Genomic DNA, 21277 nt, shown 5'->3' on the forward strand with positions numbered 1-21277 from the left:
CCTTGGTGTTCACACCTCAACTGCTAGCAGAGCACCTCACCCTCCCTGATTGAACTAACCTCGTTATCTCCACACTGATATATACCTGCCTCTAGAGATTTCCATTACTTGCATCTGAAGAAGTGAGGTCCTTACCCACGAAAGCTTATGCTCCCAATACTTCCATCAGAGTGATGTCGCTCATGGTGCCCTGCTTTGAATTAGGGGAATGTTAGTATTGGGACTGCTTGCCTGTTCCTTTACAGAACTGTAACCAGCGGTTTACAGCCATGTGGTGGAGGCGGGAGAGGGGCAGCATACAGGGATCTTTCCCGGGGACAGCCACAAGGGGGTGGGACAGGGGCAGAGTTCATGCTTGCCAGATTGCTGGCAGCAGGAACTGGCCAACGCTAGGAGCATTGCTTTGAACGTGAAAGTAGGGCAGTGCTATTATTAAAGTTTTAAGCTGCCACAAGTCTATGGCTTACCATGTAAGCCTGCTACCCAAATTCCGCTGTCCGGCCGCGCTTGTCTGATCTGCACTGCAAGACCCCAGGCACTGAATGCGAAGGCCGAAAATTCGACCTTGTCCAGAGTGCGCATGTGATAGGTGCTGTGCATGGTCTTGTTCACAGAGAAAGACTATGTTCTTTGTTCACCAAAAAACTTATCTTTCTGAGGAATTCACTCCCTTTTTCCCATCCCACATCTGTGACTGTCTCCCGACCTACCCTGGCATCACACTCCCAGAGGCTGGCGCAGGTTAGGCGTAGAAAGAAAAGGACACGGGACGACATGTTCTCAGAACTTATGGGCTGCTCCTGAGCCGAGGCAACCCAGCAGACCCAGTGGAGGGAGAACATGTCACAATACCAGCAAGCACACAGCAAACGGGAGGAGAGGTGGCGGCAGGAAGACCAGCAGGCGACTCAAACGCTGCTTGGACTAATGAGGGAGCAAACGGACACGCTCCGGCGCCTTGTGGATGTTCTGCAGGACTGGAGGCAGGAGGACAGAGCCCTGCTGCAGTCTATCTGTAACCACCCTCCCCCGCCACAAAGTCCCATACCCCCCTCACCCAAAGTACCAAGAAGGAGGGGTGGCAGAGTACGTGAAAACTGTCACTCCACCCCTGCAGACTGCTCAAGTACCAGAAGGCTGTCATTCTCCAAAATTTGATAAGTCCTTTCCTTCCCGCCTCACCCAAGCCCCCATCCCAGTTTCATCCCCTAACTGTGTAGTTGCTAATAAAAAATATGTTTCTGTTAATTACTGTTTCCATTATGTTTTTTTAGAGGACAGTCTGTTTGAAGGCGGGGAAGGGGGTTAATAATTGGACAGGATAGTCACCTTTACTAGGGTAAAGACACAGGGGCAGGTTCAGCAGCAGGTCACACACACATTGCAGTCACTAGGCACACCCTGGTCAGTCTGGTAGGTGGTTTTCATTTTCTGTGGGGGGGGGGCTATGTGACTTTGTGGCGGTGGAGGGCGGTTAGAGATCTTATGCAGCGGTCCTTATCCTGGATTACAGAGCCACGCAGCAGGGGATCTGTAACCGTCCTCCCCCTGCCAAAAAGTCACATAGCCCCCACACACAGAGTCCCAAACAGGAGGGGTGGCAGTCTCCGTTGAAACAATCAGTCCACCAGTGCGGACCACTCTAGAAGCAGGAGCATGTCATTCCTCGAGTTTAGAAGCATCCTTTGCATCACTACACTACACCCGCTCCCCACCACAGTCTGCGTCCCAGGGGGTGTATGGGGTATGAAACTGGAGAGGATAGTGAACATTCACTGGGTAAAGAAACGGGGGCAGGTTCAGCTTCTCTGTAAACAAACGTAATAGTCACAGGTTACCCTGCTCACTCAGGAACCTAGCTTTCAAAGCCTCCCGGATGTACAGCGCATCTGTCTCCCCCTTGCTCTCACAGAGATTGTGGAGCACACAGCAAGCTGCAATAACAATGGGGATATTGGTTTCGCTGAGATCAGAGCGAGTCAGTAAGCTTCTCCATCTCCCCTTGAGACGTCCAAAAGCACACTCCACCACCATTCTGCACTTGCTCAGACGGTAGTTGAAGAGTTCTTTTTCACTGTCCAGGGCGCCTGTATAGGGCTTCATGAGCCAGGGCATTAGCTGGTAGTTGGGTCCCCGAGGATCACTATAGGCATCTCCACATCCCCAACAGTTATTTTGTGGTCCGGGAAGTAAATACCTTCCTGCAGCCGTCTAAACAGACCAGAGTTCCTGAAAACACGAGCGTGATGAACCTTGCCCAGCCATCCGACGTTGATGTTTGTAAAACGTCCCCTATGGTCCACCAGTGCTTGCAGCACCATTGAAAAGTAGCCCTTTCGGTTAATGTACTGGCTGGCCTGGTGGTCCAGTCCCAGGATAGGGATGTGAGTTCCATCTATAGCCCCACCGTAGTTTGGGAATCCCATCGCTGTCTGGCGTTGCAAGCTTCCAGAGGGCTATGGCCACTCGCTTCTGGACAGTAAGAGCTGCTCGCATCCGGGTGTCCTTGCGCTTCAGGGCAGGGGACAGCAACTCTCAAAGTTCCATGAAAGTTCCCTTCCGCATGCGAAAGTTTCGCAGCCACTGTGATTCATCCCAGACCTGCAGCACGATGCGGTCCCACCAGTCCATGCTTGTTTCCCATGCCCAGAATCGCCGTTCCACAGCATCAACATGACCCATTGCCACCATGATGTCCACGGCGCGGGGTCCCGTGCTTTGTGACAGGTCTGTGCCACTCTCAGACTTCATGTCCTCACCGCGCTGCCGTAGCCTCCTCGCCCGATTTCTCAGCATCTGCCTCTGGAAAAGGTGGATGATAAGGTGCGAGGTGTTGACAACGGCCATAACTGCAGCGATGGTTGCAGTGGGCTCCATGCTCGCAGTGCTGTGGCGTCCGCGCTGTCACTCACCAGAAAAGTGTGCGAACTGATTGCTCGCTGGCGCTTTCAGGGAGGGAGGGCGGGAGTGACGGTTGGATGACGACAGTTACCCAAAACCACCCTCGACACATTTTTTTCCTCAGCAGGCATTGGGGGCTCGACCCAGAATTCCAATGGGTAGCGGGGACTGCGGGGACTGTGGGATAGCTGCCCACAGTGCACCGCTTCCAGTGTCGACGCTTGCCCCGTTAGCGTGGACTCACACAGTCGAATTACTGTCTTAGTGTGGATACACATGTTTGACTTTGTAATATTGATTCCACATATTCGATTTAAGTAAAATCGAACTACTCTCGTAGTGTAGACATACCCCTAGTCAGCATCTTCCTGCTTCCAGATTAAATTACTGATTTATGAATTAAATATAAAAAGTGTATTGCTAGTGTATGTACAAAAGTGTCTGAAAATGTATAATACTGGCTGTTTCTAATGGTTTTTTGGGACCAGTGGGAAGACTGAAGCAAAGAAAGATAGCACAGTCAGTCGCCACATTACAAAACGAATGGAAACTGAAATATTTGCCATAATGCCACACAACAGTCAGAGAATAAAAATCAAAGACCACACAGTAGAGAGGCAGCACATAGAGATACACAGACAACATGAAGAAACAGAAAAGGGAACAGAGAACAAAGCATCACAGCCCCATAATGGGAAAACAAAAACAATTATGCAGACAAGGTATGAAAAGATCCAACTGCCTAAATAGTACTACTGCATACCAATACCTTTGACATCTTCAGTATAAAAGCAAAACCCTCAGGATTTGAATGTACTTTATAAGAAGGAATTACAAAGTCCATAAAATGAATAGTTTCAATAATCATTTGCAGAATATAGGAATCATTAAAAACAAATCTCAATTTCTAGGAAGCTATTAAAAGTCAAATGTCTGTGAATACTCCAGAATTAGTTCAACTTCAGTGTCAGTGTTTTCTTGTTTTCAAATGAATCTAATGTTCCTTAAAAAGTGGTGGGTTTAGAGAATTCTACTGTTTATCCACCGACTGAATATATACAGGAAAGACACTAACAATGAATAAGTTCTCATTTTACCCAACTAATATGCCTCAATCTTGAGCTGGAGAAACCCAATCTAATGGTGACAGGGTAGTTCAGTATCCGTACACACGCAGTCCTTGTTAACTCCACTGAGACTGACGGTAAGGTCACCACCTGTGCTGGTTTGGGGAGATAGGAACTCAGTTAAGATGAGCAACACAGGCCAACAAAAAGCCATTAGCTGTTAACTATTAGTCACTACTGAAATATGCTTAGAGTAGAAAAGTGACCTAGAAGTGAATGCTCCATATCTCGGCCAATATTATTACATGCTTAATAGCATGCTACAATGACTGTATTTCATGTCACAAAACAGAAGGAATAAGAGGAAATTACCTAAGGTGAGATTAAAAGTCCTCAACATTGGCCTAGCTCTGCTCCCACTGAAACCAATAAGAATTTCACCATTGACTTAACTTGAAGCAGAGTTAAGCCAGTGCCAAATGTTTTTGAAAATCCCACCCCAAACATGATACACAGCCTTATACAATCTATGTTAGAACACCTTCCTAGTAGAAATAGTGGCTATTTCCGTACAGGGAGTTAATTTCCTGATTTTCTCTTTATCTCAGTTTCTTAGTTTCCCTTGATCTTTCTTTTTCTTCTTTTTACACCCTTTCTATTTGCACTAGAGTGTTCCAGAGAATTTGTCCACCTCCCTACTACTGGACAGGAGGTGGGAAAATGGGGATAAGAAGCCAGAGGAGAGGGATACAATTAACATCTAGCTGTTCCCCCCTCTGCTTCTTTAAAATTAGAATGCAACCCAGTTGGAATTCAAAAGAATGAAAAAAAGCAGTTAGTTGAAATGTTAGCTTTTAGAATTTAGTTGCTTTAGTATTTTCTGTTTAAACAGAGAAACTTGTTGAGATGCGGGAGGCCTTAGAAAAGAAAGTGCTTTGCCAAGACCTGTGTCAAATGGATTCATTGCATTCCCGCAATCCAGGACCTGCTGCCAAAACTGCTAATTTTCTTTGCCAGGTCTAAAAGAGAATGCCTGTAACTTACACTGATTCAAAGACATTTTAGAGAAGTTCTTGGCAGGGTTCAATTTTGTCTTGGCTCAAGATAGTACGGGTACGGATTCCAGGCACATTAAACAATAGTGAGCATTTTCAAAATCAAAAAAAAAAATTAGGTACAGGCAAATAGGGACCAAAATGTGTTCCACAGTATCTTCAGTTTTACTGTGTCATTACATGATAAGACTGGTAACTCACAATGTATCAGAATAGATTTTTTTTTTTTTAAATTCAGCAGATACTGTTACTAATGAGATTGAAGTGTAAACTGTGGTACAGGAAAAGTAATTGTTGATAGATGCAATAACCCCTTGAGAAGAGTTGAATTAATATGAATATCAACTGGGAAAAGTATTAGCCTCTCCAGAGTGCCAAGGAAGGGGATAATATCTCGGTAGATTGAAGAGAATTCCTTAGTCAAAAATAAGTACCGAACAAAGGACACTGGTTAGTCTTAGTACTGCGGGTTAAGATTGAAAAGATACTGTGGAAAAACACCTTGAAACAGAATACAAGACAATCTGGGTCAGCCAGCCAGGGAATACTGAAAAATATGTAAACGAGGTTCATAGATAGTAAAAGGTAAGAATCTACTCCGTTGAATTGTACAGATAATATGATTCATTATCTACATCATTTGCATAGTTTCTTCCAATTGTTGAGTTGTTAAAACCAGCTTGTTTATCCTGGAATACAAAATAAAAAGGGAACGGATCAAAGACTCCCACTCATTTCAGCAGGCTTTGGATCAGGCTGTAAATTTTTATACCAGACTCCTCACCCTGGGTTACGAGGGGGCTGCATCCATTCCCATAACCTACAGAAATCCCTTTGTGGAGGCTCCAGGGAATTCAGGATGCATGCTGTGGGAGGGACTGTGCCCAGGGTACGGACAATTGCTGCTGCATCATCCTGACCACTAGATCCATGGACGGGGCAAGCCATCTTAGAAGATGTTGGCTCTCAGAGTTTCATATCCTTTAAGCAGGATTAGCAAAGTCTGAAAGGGGTCATTCCTAGGGGTTCTCAGGGTTGCAAGGCACCTCACCACCACCTGCACTTAGTGTGAGGAAGTCTTGTCTCTGCCTGCTGGGGGCCAGCTACCTAAAACACAAGCACTACCTTTGAGGCCTCTGCAGACCTTGCTCTCTCTGTACAGGTTAGTGCTAGGCAAACACCATTCTCTTAGTCTTCAGAGCATTCCCTGCAGTGTCCAGTTCCTTGTCTACTGAACACACTCAGAATTACCAGGCCTGCTGTTCCCAAAGGAACATTACACTGCAGTTTATTAATTATACCTTGGAACACAGCTCTGCTAAACACACAACACTTAGGTATATTTATAGTGAAAACAAGAACATGTTTATTATCAAAGAACAGAGGTTCAAGTGATAGTGAGTAATAATATTGGGAAAAAACAAAATCATAATACGCTTTCTAGACCCTGCACTTAACTACAATGTGATCATCCTGTCAAAAGAAGCTTATCTCATCCAAAGTTCTCTCCAGCATTTTCAGCCAAGCCCGGCTGAGAGCCTCCCCCCTGTTTTTAATGAAGCAAGCTCAATGTCTGTTTACTTCCTACGTGGAGCCAGGGTGTCCTTTTTGCTCCCTAAATGTATCAGAACAAACCTTTGATGTGCACCTCAAAAAAGATTGCCCTCCCTGCCCCCCCCCACCCCGCTCTTTACTTCTTCCTGTTGGTTTCCTTCTGAAGTTCCTATCAGTTCGTCTTTAGCATTTGACTTAGAATGCTAATGGTTGCCCATTGTGAACCAGACAATACTCAGTTTACATGTAAATGGTAGATAGATAGATAAAAACATCTCTTGCCTTGTAAAAACATGCTTTTAACCTTTTCTGGTGACCAGCATCCCAGTTGCATACCTTAGGAATATAATTTTCAGTATATAGGCATAAGTCCTTTTGTAGTATCCAAATATACATTTCACAATGTTATTAATGACCAGAATGACACAGGCTTTTATTAGAGACCTCACCTAAGTCACTGGTGAACTAGAATGTAAATACTAGAGCCAGGGGATGCCTGTAACCCTTTGCATTCCTTAAGCCCTCTGCCATTGGCATCAGGAGACCCAAATTTTCAAAGAAGGGTGCACACTTGACTTAAATTGTGGAACTGTAGTGTGTGTGTACACCCCTGACTTGCATATTGCAGGTTTTGTTTACCTGAGTCAGGAACAAGCAAATATGCAAGCAAAGTTAGGCATGCACCTCTGCTTTCGTTGGGCCAAATATGTAGTATATTAGGATAGCTAGTTAATCAAATCAAAGATAAATATGTAAAAATAACATGTTCATACCTGTATATTTCATAATACATTTAACAGAACGCATGACTGTAAATAGGATTCCTGCACTGTAACATATCCCACACCTTTAAAAATACTGAAATAGTTATAACAAATTTATTACCTTAAACATATATTGCATGTGATGAAAATAGTTTTATGAAAAAATATTAAAAATCTCCTTAAAATGAGTTTCCTCTGAATGGGTTACTGAGCATACCTGGCAGAGCTAAAACCCTTCCCTATGTTGGCTAACTGAGCACCAGGGCATTCCAGCCTAAATTAGAGTTGAAACTCTTTGTATTAGTTTGATTGAACCCTTCTCAGGTACTTTGTTCACTGCATGATTCTGCCAAAAATCGTACTTTCTCCCGAACTTTCCCCTACACCACCTAGCATGCTCAGTGAGCTCCTTTGGGCACAGCTAGATGATTCTTTTGAGCTAATTTCCCCACATTTATGGGAGTATCAACATTTCATACTCTCACCCTTCTGCCCTTAATACATCTTATTCTGCTCAACAGATCTTTCTGGTGGTACTATTCACCACTAACTTGATAAAACTGAAAGAGTTCACAAATTAGGGATTTATAATATTTATAAAGCTAGCTTTGGTTCTCAGCTGTCTGTTCTGTGGCTTAATACCAGACATTTTAAATCTACTTTTATGTATTGTACAAAGAAAGAGAGATTTTATTTTTTTAACAAAAGACAGAAGATAGATTTGAGGGGATTGACAAAGGGCAAATAAAGAAAAGAGAATGGCTAACAAAGAACATTATGGAGGAAAAAAATCAAACAAATGGCTGGGGTCAGCTGGAAATATTTCTTTTCGGTGTTTGTGCTGAACCTGCATTTGCATTTGATTTTCATCTCTTATTTTACATTAAAGGAAATCTCTTATTCCCATAATTGAACTTTAATGGAATCCTTGCTACTTCTAATTAACCTTTCTTCCTCCTTTACTTTTAAATATAATTTTGTTGAGTTTGCTAGCAAATGTAAAATCTTAATTCCAACATCATAGTTCTCCTTTTACGAAATAATTGATGGAACTGGTATTATGTGCTGCAAAGTACCAGATTCTTAAATCAGGATATGTGGGTCTATTATAAACTGTCTGAAACAAAGCAATTCCCTTCTTGGGGAAAAGGTGGAGGCTTGCTGCTGATAAAAGAAACCCTGTTGGTTTTAATTTACTGTAAGGGGGAAAGTGTTAGATAACCTAGTGTGCTGAAAGAAAGTACTTGGTAATAGGCTTGAAAGAAAGGGTAGTGCTGTAGCATCTCTACACTGGTACAATTAGCACATTTGACAAAGCAGGAGAGAGTTTAAATTGATATATTTAGGAGTAGTGCTTACAAATGGATGCTTTTGACACGCTCATTAAAGTAATGTGAAAAGATATCAGCAACAGAATTCTTTATCTTAAAAAGTGTGTACAAAACATGCTGCTTGATGATGTGGAAAAAAACTACTATAAGCATTCTTTCCCTTAAATTATATAAAATAGTAATAAAACATCCCACCCTTTCTCTATTCACCTGAAGGTAGATATCACTTATAATGAACATTTTCTGAAGTCATACAAAGACTGCATGTGTATCCTTGTGGTTATTATTTATGTACAGTACTGCCATAAGTGTACATAGTGCTGTCAAAAGCCAGAAACCATATATTTCAATTTATGGGCTTAAGAGACTCAAAACTTGTGTTCTGAAGGGTTATTCTTTATCCAGAACATCAGACAGGAAAGTAAAATAGAATTTCACATATTCCTAGTTAAAATCTGCATCCTGCTAAATTGGACTTTACAAAATACTCATATATTTGTAAGCAGGGTCTGAATGAATGCTTCCCTGACAGCTAGCTGGGAGGGAAAGAGACTATGGGTGTGTTTATGTAAATACAAGTTTCAGAGTAGCAGCCATGTTAGTCTGTATCCGCAAAAAGAACAGGAGTACTTGTGGCATCTTAGAGACTAACAAATTTATAAGAGCATAAGCTTTTGTGGACTACAGCCCACTTCTTCGGATGCATATATGGCATATATGCATCCGAAGAAGTGGGCTGTAGTCCACGAAAGCTTATGCTCTAATAAATTTGTTAGTCTCTAAGGTGCCACAAGTACTCCTGTTCTTTTTATGTAAATACAGTTTGCTCCTGCTCTGTTTACATACTCATCATTTACAGCTGTGTCAAAGGATCAACTTTGGCTGCTGTTGGGTACAAATGACTTTAGTACCGAATGCAGGGATAGTGAAATATGGTTACCAATGTTGTAATTATTGTAGAAATACAGGAAAGCAGGACTGTCCTTAACCTGTCCAAAATGAGGGGGGGTACCCTCAGTTGAAAGAATGTGATAAGCAGGGACTCAAATGTCAGAGCCCAGTGAAAGTAAGAAGGGTGGGGACAGACGTGTGGGTGCCCTCTAGATTGGCTCAACCTGTTCTTCCCCACTGTTCAAAGAATAGAGCTAAATAGGCTTCATTACGAGCCTCTTTTGTTATTTTAATTGCTCAATCAGAGCTGAAACTAGTTGTGGTAGGACTGTGTTTCTGCCCTGCCTGCTAAGAACTAAAGTCACTTGAGATGGGGCAGTGTTTCTGCCCAGCCTGCAAAAGAGCTGAAAATCGCTTAAAAACTGATGTGCAGAGGTCACAGCAGAGAGGTACAAGGTGACTGACAGCCAGCAGCGTGGCTGGTGGAAGGGTGCGGCGAGAGCAGTGAGCAGGTGAGCAGCCAACGGACTGAGTAAGATGTCTCTTTACTCTCCCAACCAGAGTGGGAGGTGAACTATGCAGATGCACCTCTGAACTCTGGGTCTGCACTGACCAAGGACAGCAACTGAGAGTGGGATGCAGAGAAGGGTTGGGCATGTGAAAGGGACTTTTGGGTTGCTGGACTTAAGAACCTGAGGGGAAAAGGGCACTGCCCAACCTACTTGGGAGTGGGTCTTTTGCCCATGGTTTATGTTTATGAACAATGTTTGCAGTGTTTTCCCAAATTAACTCCGAGTTACTTCCCTCCTTTTATTAAAAGTTTCTTTTCTACACTCGGACTCTGTTTTTGTGAGTGGGGAAGTATTGCCTCTCAGTGGTGCCCAGGGGTGGGATGTAATTTTCCGATGTTACTGGGTGGGGGCTTGAGCCGGTTCTGTGTTATATCAATGGAAAGGAAAGCAACTGATACAGTTTGAAGATTGAATCATCTCAAAGCATGTTGGAACATCTTTCATTTTGTGAAAATTGTTGTAATACAGCAAAATTTGCTTTTTATTCACATTAAACTTAACTGCTAGTTAAAAACAAGTTTAAAAGAAAGGGTTTTTGGAACAGGAATAGAACAAGTGGTTAGGACCAAGAAAAAAATTCAAAGTTTGGTGCACAAAGTTAAGCTATTAAATCCTTTTATATGTTGAAATATAAGTAATCTGATTTTCAAAGATGCTGAGAGCTTTTGGTTCCCAATGATGTCACTGATATTGCTCTGTAATGGAGTATAGGACTCAGTGGCATATCATCGCCTAGGCCAACAAGGCCTAGGCCTAGGCCAGCAAATTTTCAGGGGCGGCAAATTTAAAATAGCAGCCCAGCATTTTTGTAATCGCGGCATCGCGAGCCGCAATTCTACCAATCATGATAGCGCTTAGTGAAACCACCAATGACGGCGTGACGGAGATGCCATTTAGTAAGCAACATACTCGGGACTGGAGTCACGAGGACAATCCTAAGCGTTAAGTAACAATATGACTGGAAGGAAGAAATTAAGCGATGCAGAAGAAAAAAGGGAAAATGAAATGATAGCAAAAATGCGCAAAATTGATTCCTTTGTTGTATCAGTTAGTGCCGACAGTGAGACAGAAAAAAAGTTGAAAGAAGTAGTGAAGTAAAAAGTGAAAATATTGATGTGTATAAAGTACATATTAAAACTAATGAAGAAATTCCAGCTGCGGTTAGTGTTGAAGAAAATGTTCCAAATACTAGTGTATCAGAGACTACCGGGAATCATGTTGATCTGGATATCTTTGACAATACTGCAGAGATTTGTGAATCACATCAATCAAAAATTCAATCTGATATTGGAATATCTGGCATAATTGACAACCCGGCCCAATGGATATTGAATGATGCTACAATTGAGTATTTATCAACGCATAGTATTAAATAAAATATTGATAGTGATTTTACTAACTCAAAAAGGCAATATACTGATAAAATGCGTGTTCTAACAAAAAAAGTGTTTGAATGACATCTTTTAAATGGTGAAGTAAAGCCACGGCAATATCTTATATATTCAGAGAGCAAAGGAGTCGTGTTTTGTGCCCCATGTTGATTATTTGGAGGGATCTCTAGTCTGGCGATGAGTGGATACCATGACTGGAAAAACACATCAACTCGACTACGTGAACATGAAAATTCAACTGAACATAAAACGTGTGTACTGACAATGATGAGGAGAGGCGAGATATCCGGAAGAATTGATATGAATTTAAAATTTCAAATGGAAGAAGACATTATGTATTGGAGAAATGTGTTGAAAAGGACTGTAGCAGTGGTAAAGAAACTTTCAAGCAGAGGACTTCCAAATTTTTCCACCTTACCTCTAAATTCATCACCTTATAATGGCAATTACATGATGGCCCTTGAGCTTCTCACAGAATTTGACCCATTTTTAGCAAGTCACATTGCACGTTATGGAAATGAAGGTCGAGGTAACGTATCTTATCTTTCATCCTATACATGTTGTGACGTTGTGCATCTATATGGTTTTATAAAAAACTTGATAATAAGTCAATATAATGTAACTGAGATAGTTTTAGAGAAAATACGGTAATAAGTGAATGTAAGTAACTGGGATATGCCTCATGCAAAAGGTCTCTTGTAAGGTATCATTCCAAAGCTTATAATCTACTGAATGTGATCATCTGATTTGTATAAATGTACCACTCTTGTATCTAAAACTAGAAATATAAAATGTAACTCTGAGGGCCTATTGTAATTGTGTAAAGTGTGGACCATTAATGATGGTTTGGAATCTTGATGACTCCCATTGTCTGCAGATGGCTGTATTTACCTGTGAGTCTTCCTGTATATGTGTGTGCTGGCAAGTGAGTAATGAAGTCTTGCAGTGACATGTGATCATGTCACCTGAACTGGAATCCATCTTTAACCTGGTGCTTTTCCAGTGAGGGGGGGTGGAAACCCAGAGAGACAAAGAGTTCCCGCCTTATGCAAAAGATATATAAAGGGGGAAAGAGAACAGAGAGAGGGAGAAGCCATCATGAAGAATCCCTTAGCTACCACCTGAGCGGCAACAAGAGCTGTACCAGGGGAAAGAATTGTGCCCAGGCCTGGAAGGTGTCCAGTCTGAGAAAAACTTACTGAAACATCTCTGAGGGTGAGATTATCTGTATTTAGTTTGATTAGGCATAGATTTGCGCATTTTATTTTATTTTGCTTGTGACTTACTTTGTTCTGTCTGTTACTACTTTGAACCACTTAAATCCTACTGTCTGTATTTAATAAAATCACTTTTTATTTAGTAATTTACTCAGAGTATGTATTAATACCTGGGGGAGCAAACAACTGTGCATATCTCTCTATCAGTGTTATAGAGGGCGAACAATTTATGAGTTTGCCCTGCATAAGTTTTATGCAGGGTAAAACGGATTTATTTGGGTTTAGACCCCATTGGGAGTTGGGCATCTGAGTGCTAAAGACAAGCACGCTACTGCGAGCTGTTTTCAGGTAAACTTGCAGCTTTGGGACAAGTGATTCAGACCCTGGGTCTGTGTCTGGAGCCAGACGGGAGTGTCTGGCTCAGCAAGACAGGGTGCTGGAGTCCTGAGCTGGCAGGGAAAAGAGAAGCAGGGGTAGTCTTTGCACATCGGGTGGCAGCTCCCAAGGGGGTTTCTGTGATCCAACCCGTCACACATGTAATGAATTTATAAAATTGATGGCTTCAAATGTGATCTCAATTATTATTAAAGAAGTAAAAGAAGCCAAATATTTCTCGATAAGCGTTGACTCAACTCCCGACATATCTCATGTTGATCAATTGGCTTTTATACTGAGATATGTAAACGATGATGGCATACCAGTAGTGAAGTTTCCTTGTTTTTTACCGAATACTGGCCACAAATCAGAACAGTTAGCTGATGCTGTACTTTCAACTTTGATTTGTTATGGATTAGATATCGCAAACTGCCGTGGCCAGTCGTACACAATGCCACTAACATGTCTGGTGTATATAGCGGGTTGCAAGCAAGAATTAAGAATATAAATCCTTATGCTGTGGATGTGCCTTGTTCTGCGCATTCTTTAAATCTGGTTGGAGTATGTGCAGCAGAAAGTTGTCAAGAAGCATGTTCATTTTTCTCAACTGTCCAACATCTTTATTCATTTTTTTCTTTCTCTACTCACTGGTCGGAGATTTTACTATCTAATTTGAAGCCAGGCAGTAAAGTAATAAAAAGACTTTCTGAGACTCGCTGGTCATCTCGAGTGGAAGCTTGTCATAATTTGAGTGAAAACTGGAATGCTATAATTAAAGCCTTAAAAACAATGAAGGAAGATGCTACTGAGAAACCTTTTACACGTAATGAAGCTGCAGGCCTGCAGCAAAAACTCGATCGACTTGAGGCAGCTTTTATGGCTGTATTTTGGAGCTCACTCTTGGAAAGATTTCATATAACTAGCCAAAAACTGCAAAATGTTTATATTGATATACAGACAATTGTAGAACTCTACAACTCACTAATAGGATACATTAACTCTATACGGGACTTGTTTGATATGAACGAAGAGAAAGCCAAAGAAAAATCTGAAATTGAAGACTATGAATTTGACACAAAACGAAAAAGAAAGCATAAACTGCAAGCTGAGGAGACACGTGAAGTTGAAGTGGAAACGTGTGGTAGAGTTAAATTTAAAGTAGATACCTTTTTAACAATACTAGATCTTGTATGTTCTGAATTGAAATGCAAGTGTAATGTGTATCAAGAAATTTATAGCAAATTTCAGTTACTCTCTAACATTACCAGTACTTCAACACAGGGGCGGCTCCAGGCACCAGCACAGCAAGCGTGTGCCTGGGGCAGCAAGCCGCAGGGGGCGGCCTGCCAGTCACTGTGAGGATGACAGTCAGGCGGCCTTCGACGGCGTGCCTGTGGGAGGTCTGCCAGTCCCGCGGTTTCGGTGGCAATTTGGAGGCAGGTACGCCGAAGCCACGGGACCAGCAGATCACCCGCAGAAATGCCGCCGAATCCACATGACCGCGGACTGTCCACAGGCATGCCGCCAAAGGCTGCCTGACTGCCGTGCTTGGGATGGCAAAAAACATAGAGCCGCCCCTGCTTCAACAGGGGATATAACAGTTCATGCTAAAAAATTACAGCTATGCTACCAAGGAGATCTAGAAGAATCATTTGTGAATGAGTGTCTACATTTTCGATCGTATTTGGAAGGTGTCGAAATTCCTGAAAATGAAAAGAAGTCAATTATAAGATATTGCAGCCGTCTTCGAAATCGAAACATTCTTTCAGTATATCCATATCTTGATATTGCCTTCTGAATGTTCGTTTGCACATCTGCTACAAACTGTTCAGCAGAACGATCGTTTTCGGCTTTAAAAAGGGTGGAAAAACTACTTGAGGGCTAATATCAGTGAAGAAAAATTGAACTCCCTTTCTCTCTTGACAATTGAAAAGGATCTAACAACTTCTCTGGATTATACAGAATTAATTAATAAGTTTGCTGCTCAAAGGTGTAGGCGTAAACAAATGTAATTACTTACTACTCAAATACTTTTATTTCTTTCATTGTATCTACATAAAATAAAAAAAATAAAAATTTGATATACACTTAAACACAGCGTTTTGAATCCATGTGTGCGGTCCCGCGTGGTAACTGAAATCACGCTATACAGACTAAAACTAAAAAACTAAAACAAGTTCATATGGGGCCAGTCGCTGGGGGCGGCAATTATTTCAGGGCTTAGGGGCGGCAAAATCATTAATCCGCCACTGATAGGACCCATGTGCAGTGAAAAGAGGATAGCCATAACAGAAAGTCCCAGGATTCCATGCTAGGTTTATATGTGAGAAGGCAGGTGTTGACTAGCAGACCCTAAAAAGCTGGAGATTGGAAATCCCTCCCTGGGAAATAAACATGGAACATAGAAGAGGAAACATAGTTAGATGTTTAGCAGGAGTGGGGAGAGGGTGTTTTAGTATTTGTATAAATCAATATAATTAAATAGCTGGAGGCACCAGGTTTGAAAAAAAAAATTCAACAAGTGTCATTTTTTTAGTCATGGGAAGTGCCACAAGTATCAATTAGAAACATTCCCTAGAGCAAAGACAACTTTTATAGGGTGACCCATAGACCAAGGGAGGTGTGATGCCTATTCACTGGATCCTTTTTATTGCCCAGATGTACATCCAAGTAAAATTCAGCTTGAGAAGTCAAAGACACAACCAAAGGAATTCAATTTAAGTTTTAGTTTTAGGTCCCCAATTCTTCTATGATGATCAGGTGTTGTTCTCTTTTGTAGGATAAAGTTGGGATTATTGATGCAATAGGCACAACAATACCTTAGGAAGTTCCACAGGCATTTATGTAAGGTACATATTCCATGGTCTTATTCTCTACACTGTTTAACAATTTTTAGTTGAATGTTTAAAAAGGGAAAAATACAAATAAAAATATATCAAAATACTCTGAAAAGCATTCAATCTTTACAGTGCAAGACTACATTTACAAGCAGAAGTTCTGTATGCAGAGATACAGTTATTAACATAGCTATCAGAGAAAGAGTAGCCAACTCAGGATATTCTCATATTTGAAAATAAAATTGGACTTTGGGAACTGGAGATATAGGATTAACATATGTGTAGGACTAATCACCATGAATACATCAGGCTTTTGTAGTGATTTGTCTGATTTACGGTATGTAGATAAAGGTTATCTTAGCATAAGAGGTCAATAAAATATTTAAATAAAAGTTTTCCTTCATACTGACTATAGCTCACAAACACATTTTATATTCCAGTCTTACTTTGCCTCTGGGTACAGAGGACTAATGCTGAACTACTTTGTTTTGTTTCACAGGAGCAAGGCATGTAAAATATGAATATTTAGATGGAAACTCGAAGCGGTTTCCTGTTCACATCATTATATACTAAGGCCAAATTACTCCCCAGTGAGCAGAGTGTAGTAGCACTACTCCTGCCTTATGGAAATGTGGGGACAAAGCAGCCATTTCACAGTACCACTCTACCTTGTTGCTACACCATGCAGAGGATATTACATGGGCTTGGGGATCCAGGCATAGGGATGGGAGCAGGAGTGGGTCAGAGGGGGCAGCTGAACTACATACACCATCCTTCCACTGAAATCAATGGTTACTCTGCCTTAAATGTGGCACAACCTAAGGTTGTGTTACTTTTTCAATCAGGTTTCCCTGTAAACTTCCTTTAGGGGTATCCAGAGGCAGTGGTGAAGGAAAGGGGAGGAAATACAGGAGGCAGCACAGGGTCTCTGCAAGGACAGCTTTGGCTTCCACCCAATTCCCCCAAATCCACAGGCTCTGTCGACAGGCAGGCTTTGACCAGCCTGCCCAGTTGAAACCACACAAAAGAAACATTATAGTGTTCTGGCCTTTGCAAGGACTTTTACTAGGGGTGGAAGGGACTGGCTTCAGATCTTGGGCTACATTAACTCCAAAGTCAGTTTATTAGCCTAGGATTCTGAATGAGCAAGAATCACCGCCAAGTTACTGATTCCTATTTTAATGTTATATTTCTACTTACAATATATTCTTGAAGAGTAATAGGGCCACAATTGCATTTCATATTTGAAGAAGAAATGCTGAAAAAGTCTGGAAGAGCATGAAAAGTCTGGAAGGCAAAATTACCATTTAATTCATTGACTGAGAACCGCAGGATCAGGCCCATAAGCTGAAATTGTCTTGCTTGTTGCTGGTAAATGGATGACTGGTTGTAAACTCAGTACGACAAAGCTGTGAGTAAATTTTTAGAAGAGGCTACTACTGATTTTGGATGCCTCACTTTTTGGAAGCCCAACTTGAGACAGCGTGGTCCTGATTTTCAGAAGTGCTGAGTACCCCCAGCTCCAACTGAAGTCAATAGAAAATCTGTTAAAAAATACTTGAGGAATTTGAAGAGTAGTTTGAATATTTGCAGCATTTTCTGTATTTCATGCTGTTTGGTTTCTGTTAGGATTGGTCATCTCTAATGTTACATTACAAACACTTAAAAGATTTAAAGGTGATATGACGAAGGTAGATGACAAATCGTCTTAAAAACTGAGTAAATTCTGGGATGCATGTTAAAGAAAGCTACAGGGAGCTTCCTGTTTCTGGTAAACTGTGGGCAACCTCAGACAGGCATAGTATCATAGACACATCTATTCTAGGCACAACACAATGCAATTCTTTACTCTAGACAAGTCTTGTCTTCGTGACAGAAATGCCTTCCTCATTGTTTATTTGCATGTTGGAACCATGTGTTGGAAGTCAATTATACCTTTGCAATTAATGCCTTGAAGGCTATGCCTGGGCTGCATTCAAGACTCAAGAGGCAGGAGGGATGCAAAGAGAGCTTTTCGCCATACACTTCTCCTAACTCACTACCCCTTTCTCTTATCTACTTCCCACTTTAGTGAAAAGACACTGGGGTGGGGCCAGGGGAGAAATGGGAGAGGGGCTGTATCACTGACTAGAGAGAAAAGAGTTGGTTGGAAAACCTAAATTTGTGAACAAAAAACCACAAAGTGACCTTTTAGGTGATTTGAAAATTTTTTTGAAATATCCTAGGAGAAAACTGAAATTTTTCACCAGGATTGACATTTTCCCAACAAAAGAAAAAAAATCATTTGACATGAAACTGTATTTTCAGTGGGGAAACTTTCCACACAACATTGTTGACAAGCTGTAACAGTGAGGGAGAACGATAGCACAGAAGTTGGCAGGGGAGGTGTGATGGTTCTCGGAATGCCCTAGACTGTAAGTCACCTTTCTTGCCTACAGTGAGAGGGAGAATTGCTTGTGCTTAAGTGGGTGTCAGCTCCCTAACACCACCCAGACAATCTCCTCTGCGCTATGCCAGCCCTTACTTTGCCTTGCAGGTTAACAATAGGTGCAGTCCTGGAATCCCTTCGAAGCATTCCCCTGTAATGTTCAGCCCTTTATCATCTGAACACTCAGGCCTTGGCTACACTGGTGCTGTACAGCGCTGCAACTTGCTGCTCTCAGGGGTGTGAAAACGCCACCCCCCTCCCCGAGCACAGTGCTGTAAAGTGCCAGTGTGATCAGAGCCTGCAGCGCTGCACGCTCACTCACAGTGCTGCAAGCTACTCCCCTTGGAGAGGTGGAGTACATACAGCGGCGCGACTACACTCGCACTTCACAGCGCTGGCGCGGCAGTGCTGTGAATTCCCAAGGCCTCAGAGTAGTACCAGGTCTGCTGTCCCCAAGGGAACAGTATACACACTAGTTTGTAAGATTCAACTTAGGATCAACTCCTATAAAACATCACAGCAGAGAGATAGATTTATAGTGAAATCAATCATAAGTCTATTATCAAAGGTTAAGATTTAAGAGATTGTAAGTAAGGATAATGGAAACAAAAAGGTTGCATATAAAACAAAATCATAACATGATTCCTAGAGACTAAAGTTAACTTTAATATGCTAGCCATCTGTCCAAAAAAGCTTACTCCAAATGTCCTCTATAGCATTTTCAATCAAGCCCAATTTTTTCCTAGATGCAGGATAAAAGAGTGTCATTTTGCCTTTCCCTTATAGTCTCCAAAGTCATTGTCTGCCCCCAGAGACGGGGCAACCCTCTGTGGTTCATTCTCTGATGTGCTTCTTTCCTGTTGACTAAGGCCTGGTCTATACTACCCGCCTGAATCGGCGGGTAGAAATCGACCTCTCGGGGATCGATTTATCGCGTCCCGTCGGGACGCGACAATCGATCCCCGAATCGGCGCTCTAACTCCACCAGCGGAGGTGGTAGTAAGCGCTGCCGACAAAAAGCGGCAGAAGTCGATTTTGCCGCCGTCCTCACAACGGGGTAAGTCGGCTGTAATACGTCGAATTCAGCTACGCTATTCACGTAGCTGAATTTGCGTATCTTAAATCGACTCCCCGCTGTAGTGTAGATGTACCCTCAGTATGTAATGGGGCTTCAATTGTGCTGGCTTACAATGCTTAAATTACATTTCTACAGAGAAACACCTCATCTCCTCTCTGGAAGAAACTCATTTTTCTGTTTGGTTGATGATGGACTTTAAAACATATTTTCAGTTCATATACACAACTTCTTAAACATCATCCATCCATACATCTTGCAATAATTATCAGGATGACATAAGCTTTTACTAGAAACCTCACATGCCATCATTTATGGATGAGTACCATAAAAACGGTGTGCTGCATATAGGGAGATTATCAGGCCTGTTAAGAGCTGCTTTTAAGTAGCAGTGAACCATTTGACAGTTGAACGCATTGCGGGGTTCTGAGAGTCATAGGAGTGGAATGAGAAGCACTGAATGGCATGTGAAAGGGAGTGAAGCTGCAGCCGGCTCTGGGGAGATCACTGACTGGGGAGAGGATGGAAGCAATAGTGGGTGGGAAGAAAAGATGGAGATAGCCCTGAAACAAGGAAGAGAGGGAGACAGCAATGATTGTGAAATGGACAATAGGGAGAGGAGGAGGAAGAAAGAGGCAGCAGAGAATGTCGGGGAAGGGAAATGGAGGAGTGCTGAGAAATATGGGGGACTGGAGGGGTGCAGCAGTCCTACCCTGGAAGGAGCAAAGAAACAATGAAACGGAGGGGCTCCAGGGACTCTGCAAGAGCTATTGGGAGGGAAGAGGCGGCAGCAGCTGCATCTGGGGTGTGTGGATGAACAGTGGTAGAAAGAAGGGGAGAAAGGGAATTTGCTAGCTGGAAGAAACGGTGCTGGAGGGGGGATGCTGCTGAACAGGTCATTAGGGAAGCCTGCGGCATTTCTTCTTGGGCTTGATAGCTCAAGATGGAGAGGCCATGAGCTCATTTCCCACCAGCTGCCTTGGGTGATTGCATGAGTCTAGTGCAGGTCACACAGCTAGTATACGCCTCTCTCCTACTGCCCACATGCTGCGAGGAAAGGATTTTGCTACTAGTTTGAAGGATTCCAAAATGCTTTTATAAAGTGAAAGGTGCTATATAAACATAAGGTGGCATTATTAACAACATGAGCTATTTGATGGCATGCCTTACTAAAACCAAGCCATAGAAACAAATATTTCACAGTCTGCAGTGCAAAGATGTGGTGGTAGGGCCCCGTAGAGCATATAGTCTGGTCATGTCCTTGTCTGGACAGATTTGGGATACAACCCAAAATTATCATTTCTCCTTTCCTTCTAGATAACATAATTACCATATTGTAGTTACTGCCAAGACATAGAAATGCTGTACACAAGAGAAACTGACTGTTTTACTCCTATCTGTATGGTGTGTTGGAAAATGGAACCAACCTCGATTGTGTCACATGATAATGGCAAAGAATCACTAACAGAGTCAGTTTCTTGTAATGCCTGAACAAGGAACTGTATCAGAATAAGGAAAACAATGTCATCCCTAGAGTTACACTCGCTCTCTTTCTGCTGCGCCTTCCACAGACCTCTGCTGCTTGTTTCCTTCTGTGGAGTGAATAGACAGTATACGTATCCACACAGCTGTGCCTCCACCAGAGGGAGGATTGAGGAGATAACTGGGTTCATAGAGGAAAGAATGCTTTACAGAATAAGAGATACCAGGCATTTACAATACATATGGAAATCTCTAATTCAGCAGAACCAGTGCGGTTCTTCTGTGCATGGAGCCCTGTACGGTGGTGCTGTGTCCTGTTTGCTTAAAAGTAATAGCT

General features: G+C 42.2%; 1 protein-coding gene and 1 pseudogene across 2 annotated transcripts in view; both read left to right on the top strand.

The window, feature by feature from the left end:
* Positions 1-21277, top strand: part of B3GALT1 (beta-1,3-galactosyltransferase 1) — a 351099-nt gene that overhangs the window by 115168 nt on the left and 214654 nt on the right. The gene's annotated exons all lie outside the window — the stretch shown is intronic.
* Positions 10980-15130, top strand: LOC117884975 (annotated as a pseudogene).

This window comes from Trachemys scripta, chromosome 11, assembly GCF_013100865.1.
Source record: "Trachemys scripta elegans isolate TJP31775 chromosome 11, CAS_Tse_1.0, whole genome shotgun sequence".
NCBI classification, from domain to species: Eukaryota; Metazoa; Chordata; order Testudines; family Emydidae; genus Trachemys; species Trachemys scripta.